Source organism: Danio rerio, chromosome 24, assembly GCF_052040795.2.
Source record: "Danio rerio strain M-AB ecotype USA chromosome 24, GRCz13ab, whole genome shotgun sequence".
Taxonomy (NCBI): domain Eukaryota; kingdom Metazoa; phylum Chordata; class Actinopteri; order Cypriniformes; family Danionidae; genus Danio; species Danio rerio.
The window spans coordinates 4,508,642-4,534,217 of record NC_141044.1 but is presented as its reverse complement, the minus strand read 5'-3'; positions in this window follow the sequence as shown (position 1 = coordinate 4,534,217).

Below are 25,576 nucleotides of genomic sequence, written 5' to 3'. Positions count from 1 at the left end.
AGTAAATAATTAATCTGATAGCTATGGCCTCACAATTAAAATCTTTTGTGTTTATTTTTCTTACTTTTTAAATTTATTATCTGTTGTTTGGGCAACATTTACAGTAACAAAAAGAGAATCTGCTGAATCTATGCTTTCAGGATTGATGACTAAATGATAAATATAAAAGATCGGCATGTTAACAATGCTGTGTAATCTCTAAATCTGTAATGGAGCTTTGTTGTCCAGTCAGCTATTAATGATTATTACATCTCCAAGACTGTTTAGGGCCAGGCGAAGATGATTACAATTTATTATGCTGTAAAAAAGTGATTTACATAAGCATAATAAAAAATCAACAAAGAAGTCAGGCTTAAAATTATATAAAACTACAGGATAATAAGAATGGACTAAATATACATAAAACATTATATTAAAACATTAGCTGGATGAAAAAGATATTGCATAGAAAATATTTTCTTTAAACAGTGTTATCTTAATAATAAAGATTTATATTTATATGTTTATTATTTGTTAAATGTATATTAATCTTGATTATTGATTATATTTATCTTATATAACAACTAGAGGCGGTTCATTCTGCTCTGGCCACCTCGTAAATAGAGACTAAGCCGAAGGAAAATGAATGAATGAATCAACTAGATTTAAAGTAAATAAAAACAACAGCATTGATCTTGATGAAAGTCCACAAGTTAAATAAAGGTTTAAGTATTTACAACACTCTTAAGTTTGCCTTGGCAGTTTACCTCCAATGCTTCAATGATACTTTAAGAAGTTCAAAACCCTTTTTGACTGCAGATCAGAAAAGATAAATCATACAATCTCAATCAATGCAGAGCTGTAGCGCCCTCTGCTGCTCGAACAGGATGCTTGCATTTTCTACGTTTTACAAAGTGAAAAATGCTGATAATATAATATAATATAATATAATATAATATAATATAATATAATATAATATAATATAATAAATATAATATAATATAATATAATATAATATAATATAATATAATATAATACTGAGCAGTAATGTATAAATCTGGAAAATCCAGCATGTTTCTAGGGTTACAACTTATAAACCAAATCTGTTTTACAGTCACTGACAGGAGGCGCTATTGAGCACTAAGACTCTCATTGTAATAAAGTGACAAGCAAAATAAAATTACAGAGCTGAAAAAAGTTAAGATGAATATATCTTTAAAAAATAAACTTGACTGATAAATCAGTTTACACTTAAAGTAATAATATAATAAAAGATAATAATAAAAATGATCTCCAGATAAAGAATCCACAGGTTACATCTTCATTCGTTGCATGCTGCTTCCCCCTGCTGGATATATAACAGGTTATTAAACAAACCACAGGTGAATCCATAATGGATTGAAATAATTTACAAAAAACTAGAACACTTTTCTATATATATATATATATATATATATATATATATATATATATATATATATATATATATATATATATATATATATATGGCGATTTATTATTGTATATCAAAATAGAAAAGTTATTACTATTATTTTAAATCATAAAAATTAATTAATTAATTAATACATTTTCAATTTAAACATCTCAGAAAATAAACCTCACTATAATAGCCTACATTTAACCTGTGTATTTAATAACAATCATTTTAATTAACATATTGCTATTGAATAAGCTGACAAAACCGATATTGACTGGGTTGTTTTAATCCAACTTTTGGTAAAATAGGGGAATGGGTCACTTTTTTTACTTAGATAAGTGTTATATTTTGTTAAAACTAGCTTGTTTTAACAGAATGGCAATACTTAACAGAGGTGTGTACAGCTAATGTGTGATTTCTAAGGGTATTTCACTGAAAATTAAAAATACCTGAAATATACTGAATGACTGGGAAACATAGTGATACAGCATGCTATTTACCTTGTAAGTTACCAAATACCACTTTATTACTATAGTAAATTATCCAAATAGTATATTATGCTAAACACAAACCCTTCATGAAAGGATTTTCTTCACTGATAGCAGTTATTCCGCAAACACTGGTGGATATAATGATGCCAATTGCTTACATGTTTAAACGTGGTACTTTTCCAAATATCAACCACTGGTCCATATTTTAAACAAATAGACTTATAGGATAAAACAACTCAATATTGAATAATTTTTTCAGGAGTAGGCTAGGCTACATAAATGTTTTGTATTTATTTATTTATTTATTTATCTGTCTTCTTTACATCAATCAGTCTTCTCTATAAAAAACTAAGAAAAATAATAAACTATTTTGTTTTTAAATGGAATTTGACTGCTCGACTGTTCTATTATTGTGGGTGCAGGACGCATTATTATTTTATTTTATTTTATTTTACATTATTTTCATATATGTAATATTCATTCATTTATTAATTTTCCATCGGTTTAGTCCCTTTATTCATCAGGGGCCGCAACAGCAGAATGAACCGCCAACAATGTAATAATCACATCCAAATAGTATTTATTAGACCTCACCTCACCCAGGGTCAAATTTATTGATATGGGGACCCAAAGCAATTCCAGCTAAGGGGCCAAACAGTCTTAAATGAACCCTTTGTACTTTTATTTATTTTCTATTTCAGCTTTATTTGTGTAGCGCTTTACAATGTAGATTGTGTCAAAGCAGCTTCACATAAATGGTCATAGTAACTGGAACAGTGAAGTTCAGTTTTTAGTGTTTAAGTTCAGTTCAGTTCAGTTTAGCTCAGTTCAGTGTGATTTAATCATTACTGAGAGTTCAAACACTGAAGAGCAAATTCATCGATGCATATTTATATATATAGTTGTTTTTGCTCCCTCTTTTTTTTCATCTTATTGCAATCTCTACATTTTAAATGATTTGTTTTCTTAAAATAATTCACAACTAAAAGTAATAAATAAACTATATTGTTTTTAAAACTAATCCTCTATCTGATTTGACTGCTGGACTGCTCCATGACACAGGATGGGTAATAAATTTGTGTAATTGTAATAATTACATTAAAATTATATTTGTTAGACCCTTACCATACACCAAAATAATGTTATATATAATTCATTGGTATAATTTATACTTCTAAGTATTTATTGGGGCCCCCAGGAAAGCGACCGCTCACCTCGCTTATTGGGTAAATCCGCCCGTGACCTCACCGTACAAAATATAATAGAAAACTGTGTTATATATAACACAGGCTAATATATAATGTGTTTATTAAATCCACCCTTGATGCTGACATTTCTACTCATTTGATTCAATGAGTGGTAATTTTAAGTGCTGTATGTATCGGTGATATCAGATGATTAATGTTTTCGGACTGCAATAATGTCCTCTTTTTAATCCGAGAGCTTTTTAACAGTCCAGTCGTGTTGGTTGTTCTTGTGGCTCTGGACCAAATGAACCTTTAATTAGAGCGGTTCACATCAGATAACGTTTCCCTTTCATTAGCAGTAAAGAGGCCATTATGATGTTTTGACAGACAAAACCCTTCCTTAATAATCACGACATCATCTCAGGACAATGCATTTGTATTCTGGCTAATAACTCACACTTTTATAACATCATTTCTCTCCTCCAGCAGCACAAGTGTCTCCAGAAAGCATTTTACAGCAATGTCAGGATAGATAGATGGATGGATGGATGGATGGATGGATGGATGGATTGATGGATTGAAAGTTGGTTAATATATCTCCACATCCTTCCTCTCCAGTAAAGTGAAGCCAAATGGCCTGGTTCGAGTCCCGGCTGGGTCAGTTGGCATTTCTGTGTGAAGTTTGCATGTTCTCCCCATGTTGGTGTGGGTTTCCTCTTGTGTAAAACATATGCTGGAATAGTTGCCGATTTAATCTACTGTGGCGACCACTGATCAATGAAGACAATAAGCCGAAAAGAAAATGAATGAATGAATGAATGAAAATAAAGTTTAATACAATTAAGGCTACTTAATAATACATTGATTTCAAAACAATGCCTTGTAGTCAATTATAAATGTACTATTTAAATAAATGAATTTTAATAAAAATAATCTGACACAACTATCTTAAATAACTTGTTAAATACAAAATATTCAATCAGTACAATCTGATTAAGTTGAGAATTAGATTGTTCATTCTTCACAGAAAAAAAATAAAAGGAAGAAGGAAGCTGAATCATTACAGAAGCTCAAATATAACCAAGCGGAAAATGGATCATGCTTCATTTGTGACCGAGTAATGCTGCTTGCAGAAGCTTGCATTTATATTTAGAGATTAAATGGTAACCAACATCTGGCGCTGCTCATTTCAGCAGATTCAAGTTGCATAATTGTTCACTTCGCTGCTCACTAGCTTTACAGTTGAAAATAAGTCAGACGTCATGTCATCATTACCATCTTTAGAGGAAGACACACACTATCTTATTATCTCTGTGGGGTCCTGACTTCTATTGTTTTTATACCAAACAAACACCTTTTTTTTTTTTTGTTAAAGATAAACATTTTAATAATTAATTTTAACTGGCGTATCACTCAGTGTCAAATACCTGGAAAGCTGAAAGCAAATTCCTGCCTTATTGAGTGAGTGATTTATTAATTAATTCAAATGATTTGTTCATTTAGAAATTAAGCAAATCAGTAACTTTATGAGTATATATAGTATACTGTATATACGCTTACCGGCCACTTTATTAGATATACTTGTATTGGAACCCCCTTTTGCCTTAATCTATTTTTAATTAAGAACTGCCTTAATCCTTCATCGCATAGATTCAAATATTCCTCAGAGATTTTGCTCCATATTGACATGATATATCATCACATAGTTGATGCAGATTTGTCGGCTGCACATCCATGATGCCAATCTCCTGTTCCATTACACCCAAAGGTCCTCTATTGCAGGGGTTTCCAAACTTTTCAGCTCGCGACCCCCAAAATGACAATGCCAGTGACTTGTGACCCCCAATATCCTCTGAGGTGGTCATAAATACAGAGACCTTGCATGCAATGGCACACACACACCAATAGACCCAAGTCTGTTCTTCGTTTAATTTTTTCATGCATGTCAGTGCTCTAAATGGGCCAGAAAGTTTAACCTGGTGTTATAAAATCAATCAGCTGCATCTGACGCTATTGCTGTGTCTTAATGTAATTACCCCAGGGGTCGCAATCCAATAGAACAATAAGCTACTATAGTAACTAGAAACGACTATTTCAGTAGGTTGTGAATAAAATATGGTAAATCTTATGGTTCAATAAAAATAAATAGATTTTTTGAAGTCACCAGGCAACCCCTCTTCATTGTCCCGCGACCCCTCTGGGGTTCCCGACCCCCACTTTGAGAACCACTGCTCTATTGGATTGAGTTTTGGTGACAGGAGAGGCCATTTGAGTACAGTGAACTCATTGTCATGTTCAAGAAACCAGTCTGAGATGATTCACGCTTTATGAAATGGTGTGTTATCCTGCTGGAGGTAGCCATTAGAAGATGGGTACACTCTGGTCATAAAGGGATGGACATAGTCAGCAACAATATGCTCTGGCGTTGACATGATGCTAAAATAGTACTAATGGGCCCAAAGTGTGCCAAAAAAAATATCCCCCACACCATTACACCACCAGCAGCAGCCTGAACCATTGATACAGTACAAGCAGGGCCGGTGCATCCATAGAGGATTGCTGAGGGCGGCGTCCACGACTAGCTATGGCCCTGGATACAAGGCAGGATAAACGCCAAATTCTGGCCCTAACATCAATGCTTAATTTGTGAATTGGAACAGATTGGTGTAACAAATCCGGCATGTTACTCAAGGATGGAGAGGTGTCGCAAGAAAATGAAAGTGAACAGGGGACGGGGGAGGAGGGCGGTTGAGGAGGGGGATTGGTAAAAAGAGGTACAAATTAAGCCCTGCATGCCTACCATCTGAATGTCACAGCAGAAATCAAGACTCATCAGACCATTGGGTTTATCCATATCTGACCAAACATTGTTACAACAAGCAGCCATTTTTGTATTATTGGTCAGTTGTTGTAACACAATGTTTGGTCAGATAGGAATAAACCCAATGTTAAGTTAATTTTATATTACTGCATCCCTTTAGTTTTTAAACTCCCATCCCTAAACATATGTTTCCCATGACTGATTAATGAGTGCTTTCATTGGAGATTTAACCAATTAAACCAGGAAAAAAAAGTAACAACAGACAGCACCAGCTGTTCAAAACAAACTCCAGCATCTGTGTTTGCTAACAAACCCCAAAATGTCAGCTCAGAGTCAGATGACATTGAGACCCATCCGATCTCGTGCAGATTCCTCCTTGAGTCCATAACGAGAAAGGACAGAAAGACGCCTTCCCTCGTCCCATTTAAATCTTGAATGACATTTATGTAAATCAGATTAGCAGGCTTGCATTTCCATATCTAAGTGAATTGCAGTGAATCGCGTGGAAATGTCACGAAGAGTTAGACGTGGCGATAGGTCGTGTCTACTGTTGCTTTGGCATTTGAAACGGCGAGTCTGATTGGGTTCATTGGGTTTTGCCTGTCGTGCCGCCTTGTCCTAATGGCTCGATTCATTGTTCGCTGCTTTTGCTTGATATTTCACTTCTTTGTTCTTCATATTGTGTTTTAGGACAGACGTCGTGAACCCTTCAGCTTAATAAAATGATTGCTTTCTGCCTTTTTCTCTTTATTCTGTCACTGATAATGAAATGTGCAGCTCAAAAGCTTCTTTACTTTTGAGGCGTCTGGAAGTTTTCAGATGTACTAGCGATGTTTGGCCACAGCGAGGCAGTGTTGGTTGTGAGATTCAATCTAAAACTCCATTGATGAAACTGAATCACCTCCAAAAAACGAATATTTTACTCATTATTTACTCACCCTCATGTGTTTTCAAACCTTTATGAGTTTTTTTTTTTAATCTGTCAAATACGAAAGAAGATATTTTGAAGAAGACTTCCTTATTAAATACTATGCAAGTCAATGCTTACATGGAATTTATAAGGGTTTCAAACAAGTAAAAGGTGAGTAAATGATGCAGAATTGGGTGAAGTGTTTCTTAAATGTTGTCAAGGTTTTAACCATGTGACCAAAATTCTGTAGTAAATATACTGGTAATACTTTTCTATAAGGTTGTAATGATTAATGTTGTTATGTATTTACTAAAATTAACAAAGAATAAACAAAACATGCTTCACTGTATTTATTAATCTTTGTTAATGTTAGTCAATGGATATGCAGTTGTTGATTGTTAGATCATCTTAAACTCACTGTGCATTACCTTCACTAATTAGCATGAATTTGGATAATCATTTTCAAAAAATTTTAATAATGCTTTACTACACTGTTATTGTTCAAACTACTTATTTAAAATTAATTGAAACAACACAATTCTTAGTTTGTATGGGGGAACAACTTAATGTGTTTATGTTCAATCCACTGAGGTAATTTAATTGATTTATGGCGGGACAACATGAAGGAATTGTGTGGAACCCTCATTTTATAAAATGTAGTAAATAACTAATGTTAACTAATGAAACCTTATTGCAAAGTGTGACCAGTATACCATAGTAAATTATAGTAAATACTGTCGTGTTTTTGAACTATACTACTGTAAAGTGGGCCTACCTAAAATAATATGTTGTCCTTAATATGGTAACACAACTATTAATTTAATCAAATAACCTAATAATGCTATACTACAACACACCACAGTTTACTGTAGTGAAAACTAAAGTATGCTATAGTGTCTACTACAGTTTTATTAGTTCACTATAGTAAAAACTCTGTAGTTAAATATATAGTAAAATAAATAATATAACTATAATTATATTGCGATATGCAGTATGGCTGTATATCGGCACTGGTGGGAGGTGTGCATTGTGCTAAGTGTCCCACTAGTGACTAAATACAGCCATATCGCACTGCTACGGGTTTATACAATATTTCGTTTATACAACAGTTCGATGGCATAATCATGTGTATAAAATATAAAATCAAACACAGAGAGTCTCAAAAACCATTTTGTATGAGGAACTACTTTCTTCCGCCATTCATACACACCACATATACTATACATACTACATCGAATATAGTGAAATATATAGAGCCACACTACGGTAAAGACTAATGTACTATACACATTATTTACAACTCAGTTTTAATGAATGTCATATACTGTAGCATTCATTAACAGTGTTGTAAATTATGTGTATAGTACATTAGTCTTTACTATAGTATCGTTCAAAATGTACTATTTAACTTTGTAAAATGGCTTTGTTTGATGGCATGTTTACACACAAGAAATGTTCAGTGTCTTTTTATGAATTAGAGTTGTTATTGGTTGCAGAAGAAAGGATCTTGAAAGTATTATTTCATTTATTTATTGGTGTCTGCAAAGAAATTCGCCTTTGGGCAAAGTGGTTGCTGTTACATAAACTGTCAGTCAAAGTGTGGAGTAATTAAGATGTATTAATATGCCAAACATACTTGATAAAACTGGCTGTTCAGATGCATTCGAGTTCATTGAGTTCATAGCTTCCCTTGTCAGCTCCCTGTGATAAAGAGATGTTTAGTGTGCGATTTATTTATTTTTTTTACATTTATTTTCTAGGTGTATTTGAAAAATACACAAAAATATTTTTATTTCTTCATTCATTCATTTTTCTTCAGCTTAGTCCCTTATTTATCCAGGAGTCGTCACAGCAGAATGAACTGCTAACTATTCTAGCATGTGTTTTACGCAGCGGATGCCTTCCAGCTGCAACCCAGTATTGGAAAACATCCATACATTCTCACATTTACACACACACATTCACTACGGCCAATTTTGCTTACCCAATTCACCTATACCGCATGTCTTTGGATTGTTGGGGAAACTGGAACACCCTGGGCCTGGGGAAACCCACGCCAACACCGGGAGAAAATGCAAACTCCACACAGAAATTGACCAATTGACCCATCCGGGACTCGAACCAGTGACCTCCTTGCTGTGAGGCGACATTTATTATTTTAATAAGCATATTTTGTTTACCAAGGCCAAGTTTATTTGGTCAAAACACAGTAAAACAGTCACACTGTGAAAATAAATTACAATTTAAAGTAACTCTTTCATATTTTAATAGATTTTAAAATGCAGTTGCATTGGTGTGACTTTTTCCAATTTTACAATCAGAAATTCAGAGTCACATGATGCTTCCTAAATCATTATTACTGTATGTGCTAAATTAGTTCTCAGTTATTCTTATTGATCATTATATTATATCGTAATGAAAAACATAGAAACATAATATATATAATTGAATATATACAATAAATATAATTTAAGAAATCATTATTAATGGTGGCAGTAGGTAGTGCTGTCGCCTTACAGCAAGAAGGTCACTGGGTTGCTGGTTTGAGCCTCGGCTGGGTCAGTTGGCGTTTCTGTGTGGAGTTTGCATGTTCTCCCAGCGTTTGCTGGGTTTCCTCCGGGTGCTCCGGTTTCCCTCACAGTCCAAACACATGCTGTACAGGTGAATTGGGTAGGAATCCAGGTGAATAAATATAATTTAAGAAATCATTATGAATGGTCAAAAAAGAAAGGTCCCTACAGGGTCAAAGTTACTGTTATCAATAATATAAACAAAAACACAAATTTTCTTAATATATATTATACACATTTTCTTAGACTAATTATCAGCTCCAAAAACAATCACCTGGTCGACTTCTATGCTTCCTACATGCCATACATTTTTAAGATTCAGATAGAAAGATCAAAAGTACAGCATTTATTCCGAACAGAAACCCTGTCGCTTTTAATCAGTTTAATGCATCTTAGCTAAAAACAAATAATTTAATTTGTAAAAGTAACTTTTGAACAGTAGCGTATGTATGAAATGAAAAATAGATCAGAATGTGGAGTCTTGGCAAATCTGGGTGCACTTTGAGATATTGTTTACCTCTTGTATTTTTTATTTATTTATTTTTAAAACTCATATGAAGAAGACGCATATTAAGTCTTTTTAGTCCTGATTGCTGTCTGCAGGAATAAAGGAGATAACATTTAGATTCTTCTTTGCTTTGAGTCGCATGACTGAATGGATTACAGTTGTATTTCTGAAGTAAAAGTCTCCGGGAATCAGCTCTCAGACTCCCTGCAGCGATGTGTAAAATTATTCAGTTTCCTGCCGCTCATGTGAAGGTGTTTCTCTTTAACAGTGATGTAATGAGGATTTGCGGAGGTCTGAAGCTGTAGATAGATGCCAAATGTCTTTATATGTTGTGGTTTCCTGTAGAATGACTGTCTGTGTTTTTTATAGCTACGTGTAAAAAGAAAAACCTTTATTTCAGTTCTCATCTAAAAGACAGACAAGTTTTTTTTATGCAACACAGGGTCATTGGGAAAATGTGCCCAGGGCTCTCATTTTTGAGAGCCAAGAAGTGTCTGCTTACTGGTACATATGGCTAAATTGTGTGTGCAAAATAAACATAATGGAGCAATTCCGAAGACTGTTTACCTCTATATTAGTAACATTTAGACTTTAGAATTTAAAATTTATTCTGGAAATCTCTGACTTTATTCTTGAAATATTTTGACTTCAATCTTGTACAACTACTACTTAATTCTCGCAATAATTCTGCTTTATTCTCAAAATATTAATAATTAATAATAACGTTAATATCATGTAACTCTAACTTCTCTCTCGTGACATTTCAACTTTATTCGTAACATTTAGACTTTATTCTCAAAATTTTAACTTGATTCTTTTGAATATTGAATATTTTTACATCATTCTCGAAATTTTATGACTTTAATCTTGTATAACCCCAAGTTTACTCTAGTAATATTTCAACTATTCTCAGAATATTACAAGTTTAATCTCTTATAACTCTGACTATATTCTCGTAACATTTTGGCTTTATTTTTAAAACATTACGACTTTAATCGTGTTTAACTGCGGCTTTATTCTTAGATTTTGAATATATTCTCGAAATATTATGATTTTAATCTCATATAACTATCTCGTATATCACAAAGGTAGCAGATGGAAGTTTGCTGGTAAACCAGCTCAGCTGTGGTATTGAGGTGGATATTTCCACCAACAATCCCTGCTGGTACCGGAATCGAACCTGCATGGCCATCTATAACGATCTAATAAGTGACTTAATTCTCGTAACATTTTGACTTTATTTTTGAAATATTACCACTTTAATCTTTATTTCTTTATACATTTTTTAAATGCCACTAAATGCCGTCATAGCAGTAACTATAATAGTCAGATAATAGTACTATTATTATTATATTTTTAAATTAAATAACACTGCACAAATTATCCGTGGTCTAAAGTTTCTGAATGTGTATAAAAGAGTATATACTGTGTAAGTACTATTTTGCATGTCTGAATATTGCTTTTATTTTGAATTCAGATGATATTTTCAACTCTACAAATTAACATTCTCCATGAAGTTCTCATCATTATTCTGGGATTTATTAAATTAGGATGATTAATGGCCAGTTTGTCTTGCTGTGGTGTATTTTGTGAATTAGAGTTTAAGGGGACTGGCTGTTTCATTAACTTCTGACCTCCAGAGCACAGATTATATTGTATTCTTTCACTTGGAGGTTCAGCTTATTCCAAATTGAACAAGACTTATTATTTTCTCTCTCTCAGCTCTTTTTAAATCAGGCACATTTTCATTCAACAAAACCTTTGTCTGGAATGTAAGGTTTTTAAGATGTAGTTTTGTGCTAAAATCACTTCAATTTCCAGCTAAAAGATGTCAACATATGCTCAATTATTGCCATTGTGTAAAAGCTTTTGGGGAGATTTGGGATAAAGCATTATCTTTCCCTAGGTTTTATATATTTAATATATATTTAATATGTATGTTTATGTATGTGTGTAGTTGGTGCCTTGCGATTTATGATTTTTATTATTCATAAAATGCAAGTCAACTGCTACATTTGGTCCAGTGGTAAAGCTAAGATATTTCTTGGATGGCCTGAAGGTGAATAAATTAAAATACTTGTAAATTTTTGCAATGTCAGGCAAGAGCAGCTTACAGTTACTAATTATTTTTCATTCATCATATGATATTATGCAAGTAGGTTGTTGCATGGCTCCACCTGTGTAGATTCTGGCTCCAAATGACATCATCACCACAAGATGACAGCACCAGTTTTGGGATATTTTGGCTTCACTTTACTGGAGAGGAAGGATGTGGAGATACATTATCCAACTATATATATATATATATATATATATATATATATATATATATATATATATATATATATATGTTCAAATTGTCAAACAGTTTTATAATGATAGAATTTTTAAGTCCTCGTTTGTTTTTTGAGGTGTAAAGGTTTTATTTCTTATTCTTTTTTCTTATTTAGTTATTTTTATACCCCAAATATAATATAATACATGTATAAAATAATACTCTAAGTTTTTATAACATATTTTCTTAAAAAAAAATAAAAAAAAATAAAAAAATAAATATATATATATATATATATATATATATATATATATATATATATATATATATATAACTTTTATTTTGTTTTATTACATATTTTATGTTTATTAATTTTGTTGTGCATATTTGAGATATGAGTCTGTTTTTATTATTTTTAATTTTAGGGTTAGTTGTTTTACTAATTTCAAATGAAAAAAGAGTTATCACCATGGCAACTAGCCAAATATTCCCCCTTTAAATAAGAGTAAATATTTCATTTTATTTTTCAAAAGGTATCTTCAGTACTCATGCCAAACATTTCCTGCTCTGTTTGTAACACTTAAAACGTTTAATGTTTCATAAACACTCTAAAAACTAAAAAACCCCAAAAACTGAATAAAATATTAATAATCTAATAATATTAATAAACCCGACCACTGGCTTAAAATATGAACCTAGAAATGTAACCCAGCAATTTCACCAAAATTTAAGTTTGTTTAAGAGTTTGTATGAATCCAGAATTTCAGCAAAACTTACTGCACATCCTCCTGTAGAACAGCCCTGGATTTCCTCCTAATAGCTATAGATTTTGAATCATTTATAGACACGTTCTCGTGGTTGAAGTTTTGCGATGTGAGATTTGTGTGGAGGAGAAGCGAGGCGCATGAATATGAATGAATGCTCCTCACCTCTATATAATCAGCCAGCAAGAGCCACTGATTGTCCTCCTCCAAGCACACGGGTGAATTTTAAACAGCACTTTTAAGCCGGGTAATTCACCTGGGAGAGAAAATCTCAACACATTACCTGGAAAAAAAGCTGTGGCGCTATCAGTCAAGTCTTCCTGCTGGGAGATCTGACTAAGCCTTCGTTCTGTAGCTCTTCTTTTTTTCTTTCCCTAGAGCCCGAGAGGACAGATGTGGATGTAAAACTAGCCCTGGTTAACCCTCACCGGGGTTAAACTATAGCAGCAGAGCTTCTGATCTTTCCTGTAGGTCACCGGCCAGTCAATAAAACCACATTATCTCCAGGACAGACATTAGATTTGCTTCCATCCACCTCTTTTTATGCACACTTTGGAATATTGGTTTTATTAAAAAGAAGTCGGTAACTTTATAATAACTACACACTGAATCATTTATCAAGCGTTAGCATATTGTGACTTAATTAACTGTTAAGCATTACCTCTACAATAATAAACGATAGTAAGCAGTTTATAACTGCAGCTACAAATGCTCCATTCTTGACTTACAACTACATGTGTAATGTGCTTAATAATTGTGTTTTCTGATTGATTTTTCATGACTAAAATAAGTATTGCATTATTTACAAACCAGTTGTATTTAAGTGTAGTTGGTGGTTTCTAAGATCATTCAGAATGAGTTAGTAAATGATTAATAAACTATTCAAATCAACTTTTATATATCTTATTATTCAGGGAAATAAATATTGTTACTATCTATGTTGATAAATGGATTATTAACAAAATTTCATCCAGTTTTGTGACCTAATCTAAAGTGAAGGCTATTCATGCTTCGTTAATCCCTTATAAATGACAATTAAAGGCTTAGTATCAAAATGACTGTGTTTTCTCGCTTACATCTCGATCACTTGAGTGCCCAAATTTAACAAACAAAATTTCTTTGCAAAGGGAAAAAGGCCCAGCGAAGGAACAGCGAGTAGTCAAGGAGTATCCGCAACCAATTTGTCAACAAATCAGGTGAATCTAACATGTCTGTGCAAGAAGAAGATCAACTGCTGGAGATCACAAATGACGGCAGCCTTTTAGGGGCCATTTATAAATCACGTTTTTCCAACAGAAATGCTTGTTATTTCCAATGGAGGTGTGCGGCATGCGCATGCAAGCGGTGCAAAGCACTCGTGCCTACCAGGCGCAATCAGCTGAACAAATGCTGCGAGCGCACCACGAGAGCAATCCAGAAAAAGAAAAGCCCTCGCCTGGTTATTACGTTTTCAGATTTTACCGCATTCTCACCCTGTTATTTACTTGTTTATTTATTTATTTTATTTATTTTGATGGTCCATTTGAGTATTTAGTAGACTGTCTGCTTAATATTTGCTGATACTGCTCCTTCAAAAGACATTTAACTGACTATAAGAAACTTTGCAAGTACTTGTCAACTTACACTAACCCCAACCCTGACCTAACAGTCTATTTATAATCTAATGATAATTAGTTGGCTTGTAGATGCAATATAACTACATTAAACAAACGGACCATCAAAATAAAGTGTGACCTTTTATCTTACTTGCTTTCTTGAACCGTACTTCACCGAGCTCTTCTTTGTGTCTTAAGTTTGCCGATGTACATGGTGAGCTATTGGACAAACTGGTAACAGCAGAATAGCTGTCCATACAGAGGTGAGTGGTCAGCTGGTAAATGTGAATAGGAACAGCATCATACTGAGCCGTAGCGTTCGTTTTAATGACAAAATGCAGCTATAAGTACTTCTGGCTACATAATTCTCGATCTCCAGAAATGTATACAGGGGTACATTTTCAGAATGAGCCTGTGTTGATGTGTTTGACCACGTAAGGATACTTTTACTTGAGTATGATTTTTCAGTTCTCATTCCACCACTTTCAGCCTTTCGGTTGTGTCTACATTCATGACTGTGAGTACACCAGACAGTGAACTGATGAATATCATAAAGCGAGCGTCTTTAAGATTTGTGCTCTCCTGTCTGGCCTTGAGGAGTTCACCCCCGCTGCGGAGATCTGACAGAGCTGTTTATTCCTATTTCAGAGATGATGCTAACGTTGCTCATTGTATTGGCAGCTGTCAATGTCAATATGCGGCAATAGGCCGAGCCAGTGTTTTCACACAGTATTCTAACCTAATTACGATGCTTGGCTTTCTGCGTGGATCATGTCACGAAAGAGGAGCAGAGGACACAGTGGAAACAGGGAGAGAGAAAGAGAGGGAGGGAGATAGAGAGAGAGAACGTGCCCTTTAAGTTATCGGAAAGCTTTCAGAAACTGCTGAAACGGCTTGTAGACAAAATGAGGGAAGCGTTCCAAGACAAAAGTTCACCCAAAAATGAGTGTTTTGTCATTTATACTCACCCTTGTGACACTGTTTCTGTATTCTGTCAGGATATTTTTGTCTGGTGCAGTAACGAATAGTCAAATGATCAAACTAACAAGTGAAGTGTTGATGTTAAACAGAATTTTCCTTTGACTTAGTCCGTTTATTCAACAGGGGTCGCCACAACGGAATGAACCGCCTGCTTATCCAGTATATGTTTTACACAGCAGATGCCCCTCCAGCTGCAACCCAGTACTGGAAAACACACATACACTCTAATTCACACTACGGTCAATTTAGTTTATTCATTTCATCTATAGCACATGTCTTTGGACTGTAGGGGAAACCAGAGCACCCATAGGAAACCAGCATCAACACGGGGGAGAACATGTAAATTCCCCACAGAAATGCCAACTGGCCCAGCCAGGACTTGAACCAGAGACCTTCTTGCTGTGAGGCAACAGTACTAACCACTTAGCCACCGTGCTGCCCAGTTTTTAACATCTAGGCCAAATACTATATCTGGCCCATGTCTTATGTGCCGCCTTAAAGACAGTGCCACCTTTGCCAAACCCAGGCCATGATTGGCCTACCTTCTGCATGCCAGTGCTGGATTAATGCCTGATCTGGGCCAGAATTCTTTGCTACCCAAGAGCTGCATTGAGCGTATATACATTGTAAAAAGCACTCCACAAATAAAGATGAATTAAATTGAATTAGTCCAGTAAGTGGAATACCCCAATTATAAAATTCTCCCCTAGTCAATCAGTAAGAAACACCATGAGCAACCCACATCGCACATGCTAGCATTGTTGTCTGACTGCTAAACCGTCCTAATCAAGTGTAAATAATGAACCTCACACGCCTGTCAAACCATACAGAGATGAATCCCGGTTTAAAATTCCCAGGCCAAATTAAAACCTCATAGATATCCTTTAAACAGAAGGCGGCTCTAAATACAGCTGCGTAAACCATTCTTTAAATAGACAGCAGTCACGCAGCGACCAGAACAATGCCTGCTAGACAGTGGCATATGTGCGCTTTAGATTTATGTGGTGATAGAGGAAGTTGGCCGGCTGCCTGTGGATTGTCGCCTGGTTGCCTATGGCCGGTGATATAGCGTTTGTGGATTGCTGGGACGTTCGGTGCAAATGGGGCAATTTGCATAGGACAGATGCGCTAGGCTGTGCGACAAAGTAATCTGACACTGCAGTTAAATACATTTCTGTTACGCCTCTGTGTCTGTAATGTACCGAGAGGTGCTGGGTGTTCCAGTGCGGCGTAATTCAGCTCTGGGATCAGCGAATGACTGTCATTTTAGGCTCAGATTGTGGGGCTGTGTGTCATGTTTCTGTGGAGACCCGAGATAATAGACAACATAAGTGCAGGCCGAGACATTGGTGTATATGAGGGGCTCTTCTGTGGACTTCTAGAAAACTCACTTTCATTTTGTGTTTTGTTTTTTAGTTTGCAGTTTGGGTCCAAGATTTGATGTTTTTTCTGTCTTCAGAATGTGTCTGTAAAGTTTCAGCTCAAAACACCCATCAGATTATTTATTAAATGTTTTGAAATCTGGGAAATTTGAGTTCTTTGGGCATTGTAGCTGTTTTTGTTGCCTGTGCCTTTAATGCAAATGAGCTGGTTCTCCCCGCCCACCATCAGAGTCATAGCCTTCACCTAGATAAACAGCACAGTGACAGACAAAAATGAAGCAGATCTCTCTTACTACAGTAAGAACTTTCCCAACGGTTATTTGATATATCTGTTGTGGACTTAATTCAAGCCTTTCTGCCGCGATGAGTCACACACAATGCCGATATAAAGTTTGTGTGCACACACACACACATTTCGCTCTGTTTTTGCATGGCAAATGTGACAGGATACACGCTAATATCCACTGCTGTGTGGACATCTGTTATGTTAATGTACATACATACACTTGTACTGTATGGAAGCCAGACTTGGTCTAGTCATGTACCGTATAATACCTGCGGTATGTGGGCCAAGCAAAAGCTGAGTGGGGCAGAGAAATTTTGCTACAGTATGAGGGATAGTTAAAAAAAGAGAGTAAAAGCCATAGTAACTTACACTGTGGAACATTCCAGCAATTCAGGCAGGGATGAGAGTAGTGCAGAATGCTGGTGTGGTTTTAGTAAATTGAAACTGATTTAGTTTAGTTTAATATAAATGTCACTGCTGAAGTTCAGTTCCAGTTACATCCGATCAATGTAATGGAAATGACACTGACTAACATGACTAAGAATTGACCTAGAACTGTTCCATTGAGAAACACATGGAAACTTTGGGAGCAGCTGTAGTTCTCCAGTGACAATAATGTACACTCGTGGCATTTGAAGTAGAAATGTCCTTCTCATTTATTAGCAGTGAAGATCATAGAGGAGTCGAGTTTGCCGTCTTCCTCAATGTGAACTTTATCATTTGGTATTTCTACTCAAATCTCTTTGTTAAAGAACAGGTCATTTGGTGTTTTTAAATGTCTTAATTTAATATAAAGTTGAGTTCCCTACGGCAGGTTTAAATGCATATAAGGTCAGAAAACACACTTATTTTAACAAAATCTGCTTTTAGTATTTAAATCATTTTGTGGAGGAGTGGAGGAACTATGTCACTATGATGTCGGCCTTTAGCATTACACTGCTTCCCTTAATAAAATCCCCATAGGGTTTTCCCATAAGCCTTGAACATTGCAAACAAGCACTGCGTTCAAACATAGTTCATTGTTTTGTCCATCAAGATCGTCTAAACAAAACAGTATAATTTTTATGACTTATAAATAAATAAATATTTATATAAATGTGAACGTGAACCTTATTTAAGCAATTTAACCAAAATCTCACGTATAAAAAAACATTGACTCTAAAACAATGGAGCTGGAAGTGCTGAATTGCTAACTCGCTTCCCGATTTCTGCATAGAAATTGCCTTTGTAGATTCTCCAATCTATATGGTTTGTTTGAATCAATTTGGGGCTTAAGGTCTGTAAACCCTTTGCTTTCATAATCCAAGTTTGCTCTGATTGGTCATCTAGCCAAAATTGTCAGGACGAAAATGCCCAGTAAGAACGTAATATCATGCATTACATGGAAACCTTTATTTTAAGCATGTAAAAATGTAAGAAAGCGCTATTAATACATTAAGTTTATTGTTATAAGTTGTGATGCGTGCTCTCAGAATGATAATCAGATTGGAAGAAAGTTTGAAGATCTTTTTAAAATTGCACATTAAAGGAAGCTGAAAGCAAATGCATAACAGAGTCACTTTAAAAGGAAGTTGAAGGACTAAATTAGATGAACTCAACTTGCAAAAGGCTTTTTTGCATGGCCTTTGACATACATTTGCAAATGACACTCAAGCTTACTGTAACTCACTCCTGGACTATTTCCATCACATTCCTAAAGTCTATGAGAAGTACACAGACGATCATATATATGTATATAGGTGAGAACTGGAGCGCTACTGCCATCTGATATGTACTCCATCTGATGTGTTGCTCATGACTGTGCGAGTTAAATCAGTTTCTCTGTTACAAAATGTAGAAAGACTCATAAACCAAAATGAAGGTATCTTGCAGTTATTTTCACATATCCTCAAGGTTAAGAATAACATTTGGCAAATGGGCTTTATGTTTTTTTATTATTATTTCTAAACTTCATATGTTTTAATATATGAATAAAAAAAAACCTAAACCTCATAAAGCAGTTACATTTTCGACTGAGTGCAGGTTGAGCTCACCATGTGAAAGCACCATTTATTTTTAAGTTTCTAATGCCAGGTTTATATTAATATCATAAACGATAATTATTTCTTTAAACTGGAGAATTTTGGCTTCTCGTCACTATGGGAAACAATCAAGCAAAAACTTAAACAAAAAGACAATCAACAACCATCCATCATTGGTTGTCTTTAACAATGTACATTGTCATTGAGAAGGTGGAACTACAGCTGTGTACAGTGGTCGCTTGATATAATGGGGTCCACGTTTCGCGGCCTCGCAGTTTCGCAGTTTTTAGTGTAATTTGACATGTTTATTTTTTTTACAGTGCATTGTGTTCTGTGTCCTGATTGGCTGTAGACCAATCAATCTCCTGTGTGTCTCCTGTATAGTACAGAATGTGTTCAGCTTGCTAAATTAACATAAATCGTCAATCGCTAGCTGTGTGAGTTTCAACAAGGATGCAAATAGGGTTATAACTGTCCGCAGCAAGACCATCATAAAGGAGATGCAGCGCCATGCATTTTAGAATTGTAAACATAGATTTATATCAGGGTACGCACACCGACGTCACAAGTTAGTGGCTGTCTGCGGTGTCCAGCTACTCTGCTCATATTTCTGCCGTGCCATCTGAATAATTTCATTGTTAATACCATGCGAATGTGAGCATCCGGTGTGTTTTACTTCCAAGTGTCATGTGCACGGCACATCTGGTGTGCGACCCCCTTAAGGATGGAGTGACTGCAGGAAAGAGGACATTATGCTGGATGCCAACATTATCCGCACAAAAGCTACAAAGCCTTTTGCTGACAGCGATGAATGTTTGCTCCTGACAACAGGTTTTGATCTTTGGTTTCATTCTATAATACTGGACTTATTTTTCTACGAATGTTTGAACTTTTAGAGTCTTTAAACAGGAAAGTATGAAAATGTGAATGCCTGTCTGAGAAAAATGTATGAAGAGGGTAATGAGGGGTTTTACAGCCTCAAAACATCGAATAACGAGGGACCACAGTACTTCAGAATCAGAAGTATAAAAAAGCCTTGGGAAATCGATGTCGTCGTTCTGAATGTAATGAGACAGATTTTGTGAATTTTGGCCAAAGTGTTCATGAGATATAAGCAAAATTTTAGCCATTTTTGTTATCTCCTGACCTCTAGGTGGTACTTCACCAAAATTGTGTAAAAGTATTTTGCATAGCTGCACAAACCTTACCTTCATTGCATAAATATATGTGTGAGCACCTGTACTATCGTCTCTGTTTCATTTTGGCATGTTTGGAAGCTGTAAACGGAGGACCTTCTCTGCTACTATTGCTCAACATCACAAATATGATGGAACCCATCATGCTCTCTAAATCATAATGAGGGTAATTAGTGTAAGTAATGAGTGAAAATCAACTCACTCATTGTGTGGTCTAAAATTATGTAGATCTGTACAGATTGTTAGGCTGTTAGTTAAGATCCTGTTTTTTAAAATAGCAAAAGTAAGACCGGTTTTGGAACCTAGCCATTGTGTTTGTGCCACTGGAGGGTAAAACCTGGAAATGTGCTTATTCATGCAGCCTGTTTATTGATTGTGTAAATGCAAGACTCTTTGCCCTCCTTTCTTTTTTGGAATTCCAAATGTGTACGTCCGTGCTACTGAACTGGAAATTTCTCCTCTAAATTATCCATATAAATCATCATTCTCTACTGCCGCTGGTCTAATGCAGACTAGACAAATATGAATATAGGCAAACAACAATAATTCAGAAGCAATCCCCGCAGCACGTTCATCTACCAGAGATGTAAATCTCATAAGCAGTCAGAGCATGTTTGTCCCCTCGTCTCTCTTTACGTGAGTTCTTGCACCTCTAATTGAAAATGAAAATGAATCAGATGGAAATCTGAAAATGAAACTAAGGAAGGCCACCCAGAGGAAACCTCTTAAAGTGTTGCAGAGTAAAGTTACGTAACCTTTCCAGCCAGAGCCCAAATGGATGGGACAAACACAACAAATTACATAAATTACACAGGGCAGTCACTTTCTACTTGAAATTTCCACTAAGGCAATCATTTTCACTGTTAGTTTCCTAGTATCTTGACTAACACTGAGTCATTTCGAGCTTCATGTGAGTGCCTCTTTCTTTAAAAATGGTTTGGCTCAGAGCACAAAGATTATTTACAGTGCTGGGATGGTCAATGCATCTCCAGGGTGTGTACAGCAAAAGAGAAGGAAGGGTGTGGACCTGGCTTTGTTACAACATCACTTTTAGACCACCGGGACACTCCTAGTGAATCACCGTCAAACGCAAATATCTCAACGAGATAGATTGTCTAGCATACTCCAACTCCAAATCTGTGGATGCGATGAGGTGGCTTTTTTATGCTAATGTGAATCCATGTGCAAAGCTCGGGGATAGTTCATAATGTAAATACATTTAGATGTCCTTTTGAAATATAGTGCACAGGTGCCAGTTTTGTATTCTTCCAGGCTGTTCTTCACAGAATATCACAGGTCATAGGTTAAGGGTGAATAACATTCATATGAACTATTGATCATCTACCATATTCCAAGCCATCCCTGCCTTGTCTTGCTCATCATATGCAGTCTTCTTCACTGGTCTTCAACCTTTCGGACAAATTGTCTTATTTATCATTTACTTTGTCCTGCAGGACCTGTAGAACACAAAAGGTATCAGTGATACCTAACGTTGTTTTTGTGCCTCCAACAGTAAACATGGTATAGTTTACAAAGTAATATAGTACAGAACAGTAGTCAACATGACAACCATATAACTTAGTAGTCCAAGACTGATTTTCCAATGAAGCTTAGCAGGGTTGAGTCAGGTCAGCACCTGTATGGGAAAACATCCATCCATTGGAAGTTAAGTTTTCGAGGTTGGAAGGGGGTGCTTACCTTGGAGTCTTTGTGGGGCCCAATTCCCTAGTATAATGATGGAAATACTCTGTTGAAGTACAAAGAACAGCATCCCTTGTGCCTAAAGGTTGGAGCTAGAATGTTTTATTGGCAGAGAATATCTAAAATAATAATAGTAATATTAGTGACACGGTTTGCTACTCTTTGTTGGAACGATAGATTTGGGGATTTTAAATTGCTGAAATGTGTTTGTAATGATGGAACTTGCGATTGTAATGGGCTAGTGGTGGTGTTGGGAGTCAGCTTCATCACCGCTGGTTCTCTAGCATCAGTTTGGTAGGGTCCTTAAATTTCAACCACATTTGCCAACGTTTTGCAGTGTAGTTGCAGAGTAGTCTCTCTGTTGTCCAATGAGTCTGAAAATGCAGAAGAACAATGATTTGACAGCCAAGGGTAATGTTTTACTGAGTAAAGACTTGTAAAGGGCATTCAGACTGAAAACAATTCATAGCAACAAAGTCTGCATTAAAATAATGTGGTCAGTGGGAGAGTAGACAGTGGTGCACTGTTAGATATGAGGTAAGAGTAAGCCAACCTATTAGAAGCTAAAAACTCACATATACATATGTCATATATACAACTGTTATGCCTCTCTCATTAATCTTTTTTAACAGCTGTTAAAGGGTTAGGTCAACCAACGATGAGACAATTTTGTTATTAATTACGCACACACATTTCATTCCGAACCCCGAGACCATTGTTTGTCTTTGGAACAAAAATAAAGGTGGTTTAGGTGAAATATTGAGAGCTCCCTGATCCTCCATTGACAGCAAGGTTCTCAACTTGTTCAAAGTCCAGAAAAATACCCAAACAAATCCTCAAAACAGACCACGTGTCTTCTGTTTTTTTAATCAGAATATGTCCAAGTTTCAGAATCCTTATGTGTGCACATAAAACAAAATTAATGACTTTATTCAACAGTTTCTTCTTCTCAGTGCCAGTATATTGAACATGTTCATGAGCACTGTTCACTGCACTCAAGTTTCAGTTTTTAAAACAAAGCACAAGTGCATCTGAGGTAATACGTCAGCAAGCAACCAAGCATTCTCATGAACATGCAGAATATACTGACTCTGAGGAAAATAAAGTATATTTCGATTGAAACACTCAAGATGTTTTTTGGTATCTTTCTGGACTTTAAATGAGCCAGAAACCTTGATGTCTATGGAGGATGAGTGACCTCTCAGATTGATTCTAAAATATCCTAATTATTATTCTGGTTTTGCAATGACATTATGGTGAGTAATTAATAACTTTTTTGGCGGGTGAACTAACACTTTAAGATTGTAACCTATTTACTTGTACATTTTGCTAGATAACTAATTTTGCTTTCATGGCTATCAGACTTGGAAGGACACGAATCAAGTTCTGGATGAGCATTTCTTCACTTAGTCTTGCTATATTCTACATTCGACTTTTGCTACACCTTTCAAACTGGCATAATCTTTCTTCAAATTGCCATTTTTATTGGTCAGGACCCTTTCAGTAGTCTCTGACCCAGCTCTCAATGTGAATAAATTCCCAGCAGCCAGACATGGCATACTATTCCCCTGAGTAACACCATCCCCCAAAAGCCCTGTTTTTATCTCACTCGCTCCTCTGGTGAGTCACTCTCTGTGTATCTGGTGACACTTCCAGGATCAGAGAGCTGCTGCCAGCGCTTTCTGATTCAGCTTATGGGTGTACGGGCAGACTCGCTCACACACATGCTTTCCCTCTCATCACCTGACTACCAGGAAGAGTACGGCAGCCCGACTGAATGGAAATTATGTCATTAACCCCTGCCCCGACGGGGACAGCGAGAAAGAGCGAGTCAGTGGGTGGCTCAGCAATTCCTGCTGGTCATTATCTCAGGCATATGCATGGGATTTAGGGATAAATTTAACCACATACCATTAATAATGTAGCTTCCACCGGAAGCCATTAGAGTCTGCCGTTTGTGAATGTGATAAGGTTGCTTTTTTTAAAACGCAAATGCGAATCCATGTGCAAGTCTCAGAGACAGTTCATAATGTAAATTGAATTTAGATGTTAGGACTTTCTGAATAAACTGTGCACCAGAGGCATGCGGGTGTGCAGATTTATCTTCTTCTTCCAGGTTGTTCATCACAGAATGTTTCAGGTCATAGGTTAACCGTGACTTATATCTAGATGTGCATTTTCTGCTCGACACGTGAATGACATTCATTCTGTGCTGTCTGGGAAACAAGGAGAATGTGATTGCAAATGGAGATTTTTTTAAAAAGAAAGGCCTTGCTTGGTGACAGCTGATTTGCTTTGGGGGGTCAAGCTGAAATGTTCTTGCAGTCTGATAAATGTCAGCGTTTCCGCCGTGATACTGGGAAGTGTGTGGTATCCACCCGTGACCACCTGTCTGGACTATTTCCAATATCCACAATGCTGATCCACGTCTGTCTGGATGCAAGCCGAAAATGTAAACACAGATGCTGAATATAGACTTTGATATTCATCAGCACAACATGACTCAACTCTCTGCATTCCCTGTTTATCGGATATGACCGAGCAGCTGTCCTAATATGAATCTCCCTCTTCATATTTTTGTCTCCAGAAACAGTTGCTGGATCTCAACTGGAGGTGGGGAATCTCCCTTCATGGAAGCTAAGGTCACCATGCAACGTGTTTTTGTTATTCCATCGGTCGACTCCCGCAGTGTCGTTTCATGGATGAATGCATAGATTTGGATGTGGAGTCTGGATTTCAGGATTTTTGACAGACAAATTACAGAACTTTGGCTATAAGTTGCATAACTTTGTTACTCAAGGCTCTGACAGGCTAAATCAATGATCAGTCCAATGGTATCTCATGCCATTTTATAACTTTTTGATTTAGTATTCGTATAAATTTTTACAATCTCAATTGTAAATTGCATTACATTTGCTCATTTGTCAATGATTGTTGGGTTTAGAGGTTTGTTTGCGACATCTCCTTTTAAAAATTGTACGGAGAAACATGGTGGCACAGTGGGTAGCGCCATCGCCTCAAAGCAAGAAGGTTGCTGGTTCGAGCCCTTGCTGGGTTAGTTGGCATTTCTGTGTGGAGTTTGCATGTTCTCCCTGTGTTCGTGTGGGTTTCCTTCAGGTGCTCCGGTTTTTTCACCTGTTTTTTCACTGTTTTTTTTGTGATGTTTTCACACAAAAAAGAATATTGAAACCATTAAAGCAGACACTTAACTTGCCTTTGAAATGATTTGCTAAGCATACAAAATCACCTAATTTGACACAGACATCTTGTCTTTGACCTATAATTCAGTGTGAATAAGGCGCTAAAATAATAAAGACAGAGTGTTCAAGTAAAACAACACTATCAGCGTGTGCAATTAATTCTCAGTAAATTACCCCTGAAATAGGATGGATTATTTTAATCAACATTTCCTTCTTCCTCTTATAAGTTATCCTTGAATTCTTCTTTACATGACTGCTCCTTTCGGACCTA